The 7,937-nt window shown below is 38.7% G+C and overlaps 1 long non-coding RNA gene across 1 annotated transcript; it reads left to right on the top strand.

Moving 5' to 3' along the window:
• The first annotated feature begins 4,513 nt into the window (after positions 1 to 4,513).
• On the top strand, positions 4,514 to 6,534 carry LOC149498279 (uncharacterized). Its single transcript, XR_016319794.1, has 3 exons — positions 4,514 to 4,636; positions 4,767 to 4,851; positions 6,255 to 6,534. It is a non-coding gene; the product is annotated as an uncharacterized LOC149498279 (long non-coding RNA).
• Positions 6,535 to 7,937: the final 1,403 nt, after the last annotated feature.

Here is a 7,937-nt window from a genome sequence, read left to right as displayed (position 1 = left end):
GATTGGGCTTATTGTTGCCAAAAATGGATTAAGGCTTTTAGCCAAAGAGTTGATTGGGCGATTGTCGCCGAAATGATTAGGCAATTTGATTGCCAAAATGATTGATTTTAGGCGATTGTCGCCAAAATGATTGATTTTAAGGCTTTTAGCCAAAAAGAGTGATTTAGGCAATTTGATTGCCAAAATAATTGATTTTAGGTGATTGTTGCCAAAAATTGGTTTAGGGCTTTTAGCCAAAAGATTGATTAATTTAAAGGCTTCTCGCCAAAAAAAGTTGATTTAGGTAATCTGTTTGCCAAAAGATGATTATTTAGGCGATTGTCGCCTAAATGGTTAATTTAAGGCTTTTAGCCAAAATAAGTTGATTAATTTGAGGCATTTTGCCAAAAGATTGATTTAAGCGATTTGTCGCTGAAAATAGTTAATCTAATTTATAGGCAATGTGTTTACCAAAAATTGATTAACTGAATTGCAATGTAGGCAATTGATTGCCAAGAAAAACGTGTGTAATGAAGGCTATTTAGCCGCAATTATTGATTAATTGGACTTAAGCCGAATTTGTTCGAAATAAAGGCAATTTCACCATAGTTATTGATTAACTAGGCTTTTTTAGCCAATATTGTCGGATTTAAGCTTAAACCACAATTATTGGTTAACCGGGCGTTTAGCCTAAATTTAATTACTTGAGGCAATTTATTTGCCTAATGATTGACGTGAATGCATTTATGCAGTTGTAGAATTATTAGGAGTAGAAGAGAAGCATGCATGAATTGCTAAAATTAAATAGGCAGAGTTTAGTTCATGTACCTGATTTAATCGTCGACCACTTCTTAACTCCAGGTTAAGCTCCTCGTTAAGGGAATATTAATTAAATTTAACTTAAGTGACAAAAAAAAATCACAACAAGAAAGCAATAAAAGCTAAATTAAAAATGCAGAAAAGCAATAAAAGAATCGCAAAGAGCGTAGGGGAGAAGGAGCGTCCGTCAACACAGACTGAGTGCGGAAAACAGAAGGCCCAGGGCCACTATTTATAGGCAAAAAACGGACTGTTTCGGCGGCTAGCCGCCGGTCTCGGCGGCTGGGCTGCCTGTCTCGGCGGCCGGGCCGCCGGGGCTCGGCGGCTCTGGCCGCGGGAGTTCGGCTGCTCGGGCCGCCGGAGGTCGGCGGCTCGGGCCGCCGGAGGTCGGCGGCTCGGGCCGCTGTAGCCGGCGGCTGGGCCACCGGAAGCCAGCGGCTTGGCCGCCGTGCTTGGTGGTTTTCCTAATTCTCGCTCCGGAGGCTTTTCCGGGAGCTCCGGACCTCCGAAAAAAATTTCGAGACCAGTTCCGCGATTCTCGCGACGTCCCGGACGTTTCAAGTACCATATCGGCATACTTTCGGTAAACTTCCAAAATGGCCTCCGGTCCGGCTGGACTGTTTGCAGTCCAAGAAAACTGGCTCTTTGAGCCTCAAAAATTGGGTACTCACAGGCGACTGCAGCCATTGTGGCCGCCGGCAATAGCGGCTGCCGCCGCCTTTAAGGGCGGCCACCACCGCCGCGGCCGGGAAAACTGGCTTTTTGAGCCTCAAAATTTGAGTATTCACAGAATGAATCGAATCATATATCGAAAAGGGGAAAACTAATCATTAGAGGCGCCTTTTGGTGGAATGGCTGGAGAGTTGGAAGAACTCCAGGGTTAAGTGTGCTCGCTTAACGGAAATCCTAGGATGGGTGACTTCTTGGGAAGTTTCCCATTTCACCTGCGGAACAAAACCGTGAGGGCGGGTGTATGTGTTGGCCGGATTAGGCAGGGGCACAACCCCGTGGCCAAAGTGGACAATTCCTCTGGTGATTAGAGTCGGGCGTGATAGTTGGTATCAGAGCCGGACCCCCTCCAGTAGATGTATGGTTTGAGGACGAACCACGCGGAAGCTGATGGGCCTGTGACATCCCGACCCGACAAAGCGATCCTAGGATGGCAGGCTAGCTAAGGTAGTGGAATGCGGGATATAGGAATGAATCGAATCATATATCAAAAAGGGGGAAACGAATCATTAGAGGCGCCTTTTGGTGGAATGGCTGGAGAGTTGGAAGAACTCCAGGGTTAAGCGTGCTCGCTTAACGGAAATCCTAGGATGGGTGACCTCCTGGGAAGTTTCCCATTTCATCTGCGGGACAAAACCGTGAGGGCGGGTGTATGTGTTGGCCGGATTAGGCCGGGGCACAACCCCGTGGCCAATGCGGACAATTCCTCTGGTGATTAGAGTCGGGCATGATAGGTAGTACTATTCACAGATCAGTCTTACTATTCACAGACCGGTAAATCACTATCCATTCATAGTTAATTATACTCAATATCTTCCTTGGATCTAAATAAAATATTATCCCCCTCTCTGTAGCACCATTCATGACCCGATAAAATAATATCATTTTAAGATTCGAAAATTTTAGGGCGTTACAGATATATGTATGCTAGAGACTAGCCTATTGCATTGCCAGCTCCATCTGCACTGACAGGTCACTTTATCCCCCAACTTCTTCCACTTTGTCTCCTTCTCAGAGTCCTATTACAGACGTCGCAGATCTGACCCCTAACAATTATTTTGTATATATTACAACATAATGTTTATGATTTTCTTCACACATTAATAATAATTTATTTTTTATAATTTAGTATTTCTTTCATTGCTACCTTTGTTTGTGTGACAAGGTATATATTGCCCTTTTTTATAAGTGAAAAATTTTGGTGTACAAAATTTAAATTTTTATTTTTTTATTTTTAAAAATAAATAGTGATCGACTAGCGGCAGAATAACGACAGATCACAACCATTTGCAATGTGATTGGAGACAAAAAATAGCAATCGATTGGTGACTACTTAACATCTGACTAGTGACAAAAAGTAGGACATTAAAAATGAAATACAACGATAGATGAACAACAGCTTAGTAATGAACATTAATGATAGAATAGCGATGACCCTTTCTTTAATGGGATGAAGTGATTCAGTGATCGAATTGCTAAAATTAGCAACCGATAAGTCGAATTGTTAATTAGCGACAAACGTCACATTCGGTCATCATCATATTAGCGACAAGAATTTGTGTGACCGATTTGGTTGGTCGCTTTTTAGTCGCTATATCTATTTTAGTGACAAAAGAAAAAGAAGCAGCGATCAATTCGTCGGTCGCTAAACTGCATTTTATTTATAGTGTCCGGCTGTTGAGTCTACCAGTTGATCTATGTTTAGGAGAGGATAAGGATCTTTTGGGCATGCTTTGTTTAGGTCTGTGAAGTCAACGCAGAGGCACCATTTTCCGTTCAACTTTGGGACAAGGACTACATTTTCCAGCCACTCGGGGTAGTGTACTTCTTTAATAAAACCTGCATTAATAAGTTTGTTAATTTTTGCTGTGATTACCTTTTATCGAATGGGTTTGTGATTTCTCCTTTTTTTTTTTTGATTGGCTTGATGCTTGGATCAATTTTGAGTTTGTGGTTTACTGTGTCTAGATCAATCCCCTTGATGTGTGACACTATCCAAGCGAAGTTCTGCTTATATCTCCTCAGTACCTCTTCTATGGAGGTGAGCACCTGATATGGGAGGTTAGCTCCTACTTTCAAGGTTTTGTTTTCCTTAATTATGATGTCTGATAGCTTGCCTTCAGGTTATGTGTTCAGCTATATTCGGTCTCTAAGTATATCAAATGGCTCAGCCATTTGTAGCTTATCTGAATCCTTATTTGGTTCTTCAGACTTAGTTTTTGGGACCATCTAGATGTGGAGAGTGAGTTGTACCCCTTTGAGAGCCACCATGTATACCTTCCTAGCTACTTTCAGATTTCCCCTGACTATTACAATATCACCTGAGTTAGAGTAAAATTTCATTGCAAGATACCTGATTAATGTATAGGTGTGAATACTCAAATTTTGAAGCTCAAAAAGCCTGTTTTCCCGGACTGCAAACAGTCCGGCCGGACCGAAGGCCATTCGGAATGTAACGCCCCATTTTTCCTGTGTTTTAATAGTAGTTTACCGGTCTGTGAATAGTACCACCGGTCCGGAAGTTGGTATTATTTTTGTCCGGAAAAATTACTATTTATGTTTTATATTTTATTTAACATTTTTGGAGCATGTATGCATGGTTTTTATGGGTAGAAAGTAAGTAAGGAATATTTTTGGAGAATTTAGATACTTAGTGAATAGTGAATTATGGTGTTATATTAAGTAAGGAAATTTGAGCAATTATTTTTTTTTATGGAGGAAAATTGAGGAATTATTTTTATGGAATAAATTAGAGACTTTTGTGGAGATAAATAATATTTTGAAGGAATTTAATTGGAGAATATTTGGAGAGAAGACCAAAATACCCTCCAATTTGGAGAAAAGACCAAAATACCCCCTTAGTTGCTTTAATAAAGCAACTATCAATTATTGAGCACCAACTTTTGCCTTCTTCTTCTCCATACACGTTTCCTTCTTCTCCTTCCTCTTCTTCTTCTTCTTCTTCTTCTTCTTCTTCTTCTTCTTCAATTCCTACTTAGTAAACACCCATCCAACTTGATTTAAGGCATAAATCTTAGAGAGTGAAGCTAGAGAAGTAATCTTTGGTGACTAATTTCAAGGAATTTGGTGATTTTCCTACTTGGGTCAAGTAAGTGATTTTATGATAAGTGAATTATTTTTGGATTTAGAGTTGTCTTTTAGCATATACATGCTTAATCATGCTCCAATCACTTCTTTTCTTTGTTTTCTTTGTTTGATTTTGAGTTTCTTCCATGTAGAGGGTGGAGAGCCTTCTAATAAGGATAAAGGCAAGACCAAAGCTTGAGAAGCTTTGATTAAAGCTTGTTAAAGCTTGTTTTGAAGGTTAGTGTTCATAAACACACTTACCTTACTCAAATTTTGATTTTGTGCCTTTATGCTATTATGTGTATATTTTGAGATTTTGTATGAAATGATTGGTTTGTTGAATTTTGGTTGCCATTACATGCTCTTGGATGATGTTTGATGAGTATTTATGTTGTGGTAGACATTTCTACCTTGTATCTTTGTGGTTCATGTTCCTTTCATGGCTCAAGTAAACTGAATTTGGGAAAAACGAGATTTTGAGTGAGATTTAGGACCATTTTTCGGTCCTTTCTAGTTTCCATTTGTGTCTGAGTCCTTCCTAAAAGTTGTAGGTCTATCTCTTAGCTTTCCAGCCCATCCTCTTGTGTCCAATTTGGAGATATATAACTCAACTTATGGCTGAAACACTCAAACTGACTCTGTTTGTGTCGGGCCACATGCATCACTGAATTGAGTGCCCATTTTGACCATTATAATGACAAGATTAGGTTCTGAGTTCTTCATAAAAGTTGTTTCCCTGTGTCTTGAGAATTCTCTCATTCTATATTGGTTTAATTTGAGTGTGGGGTTTAGTAGGAATTCAATAAACAATGGACTTGGTTCTGTTGAATCAGGTTTGGTCTGTTAGTCTATGTTCCTAGCTTTGTTTTGTTACCTTTCATTTTGATCTAGGCTGTGATCCCTTCATAACATTTGTAGGATTTTGTCTTATCTTTCTAATGATTCTGATTTCATTTAATTTGGAGACCCATAACTCAAGTTATGTTTTAAAGACACAGCAAAGGTCAATGTTATTTTTATGCTGGAATTTTTCTATGTTAAGTCATTTTGTTTAAGTATGAGAATTTTTATGAATTACTTAAGTTTAAATTAAGTTTTTATTTTGAGAAGACTAAAGAAAATGAATTTTATGAGAAATGTTTTTGGGCTCTAATATACTTGGTGTGGATTTGATGCATGATTTGATTTTATTATGTATGATGAGCATGCTCGGCATTTGATGCCATTATGATAAGAAGCTATGATCATATGCTAGGCACGTGGGTGTCTTATGTTAGAGCGGACGCGCTCTATATGTTCTGAAAAGGTTGGCGACCTAAGGCCATTATGAATAAGCTATGAAAACTTATCTGCTTCTTTTTCTCCTAAGTGTATGTGAGCCCTTGTAAAATAGTTTTAAGGAAGTGAAATAAATGAGATCACATTATGTTAATAACTCGTAGTTTACCATAACTTATTTATGATATCAAATGAATTTCTAAAGCATGATGTGTTGTTGTACATATGTACTGCATGTTCAAATTTAATGATTTTATGTATATAAATGATTTTTAAGTATGTTGTCATCACAACATTGGTTTGTTGTGTTTTATGAGCACCACTGAGTTTTATACTCAGCGCGTTGATTTTATCACGCGCAGGTTGGAGATTGTGCTTGCTGCTTAAAGACCTGAAGAGTAGCATCAGAGCTGAAGAGATATTTTGGTAGTTACTTAGTATTTTTCTGTAACTAAGAATTATGGCATGTATAAGTATTACATTTTTGGAGACTGTATTATTTCATTTATAACTTAAGCATGTTATTGTAAATTATTTTGGTGTATATATATTGGGAGATAAACTTGGACTTATTTAATGGTTAGAACATTAGAAGTTGATATATTTAAATGAATGTATTGAATTGATCAATATTATAATATTATTGAGGATATGAAATTATAGAAGTGCTATTGTGTTGTTATTGGAGTTTGATGGGGTTTGGAGATTGAATTTGGGAGTGCTTTGTATTCATATGTTGGGCTACTTCTATTTTTTAGGGGAAACTCTTGCAGTTTTTCTGTAGGATTCTCCCAAATCATTTTCAAAACAAAATATTATTACTTGCTAAACTTATGAATACTAAGTCACTTCTAATTCATAATATGATTGTATGATTTATATGTAGGTTAGGACAGTGCCTCCAGCACCGAATGTGGCATCCACCGTCGGGTCTTTCGGGATCGGGCGGCAGGTGTTACACGGAAAGTTCACCGAAAGTATGCCAATATGGTACTTGAAACGTCCCGAAAATCAGGAGGATCGCAGAATTGGTCCCGGAATATTTTTTGGAGGTACGAAACTCCCGAAAGAGCCGTCGGAATGAAAAAAAACTAATGAGTGGGCAGCAGCCGCCGTCCACGGCAACGGCGGCGACGGGGAGGGCGGGCGCGGCTGCGCCCGCCCTCTTCGGCGGTCGCAGCCGCCGTCCACGGTGGCCGCGCACGACCTCCGGCCTGTTTTTTCCTATAAATACAGCCCCGATCGACAGTTTTACTCACTCAGTCTATGTTGACGAATGCTCTCTTCTCCCCTACGCTCCTTGAGATTCTTTTACTGCTTTTTTGCATTTAGTGTAGGCTTTTATTATTCTACTGTTGTGATACTTGGTCACTTAAGTAAATTAATTCTAATTAATATTCCCCAAACGAGGAGCTTAATCTAGAATTTTCAAGCTGAAGCTAAGAAGCGGCCGTCGATTAACTCAGGTAATAAACGAAACTCTGCCTGTTTAATTTCAGCATAATTTGCATAATTTCTCTTCTACTCCAATTCTGAATTAAACTGCTGCATAAATGCATTCACGTCATCAATTAGGCAAATCAACTGCCTCAATTAAATATGATTTAGCTTAAATGCCCGGTTAATTAATAATCGTGGTGTTAAAGCCTAAATCCGACAATATTGGCTAAAGTATCTGGTCAATTAATGACTACGGTATAATCGCCTTTATTTCGAACAGTCCGGCTTAAGTCCAATTAATCAATAATTGTGGTTAAATAGCCTTAATCAACCACGTTTCTTTTGGCAATAAATTGCCTATATTGCAATTCAATTGTTCACTTTTGGCAAACAAATTGCCTATAAGTAATATTAACCATCTTTAGCGACAAATCGCTTAAAGCGAAGCTTTGGCAAAAAATGCCTTGAATTAATCAATCTTTTGGCTAAAAGCCTTAAATCAATCATTTTGGCGACAATCGCCCAATCAACACTTTTGGCAAACAAATTGCCTAAATCACATCAACTTTTGGCAACAAATTGCCTAAATCAATCTTTTTGGCTAA

This window comes from Jatropha curcas, chromosome 2 (genome assembly GCF_041381405.1).
Source record: "Jatropha curcas cultivar XTBG-Jc1 chromosome 2, XTBG_Jcur_1.0, whole genome shotgun sequence".
NCBI lineage: Eukaryota > Viridiplantae > Streptophyta > Magnoliopsida > Malpighiales > Euphorbiaceae > Jatropha > Jatropha curcas.
The sequence above is the reverse complement of the archived record's forward strand: the minus strand, read 5'-3'. Positions and strand labels throughout refer to the sequence as shown.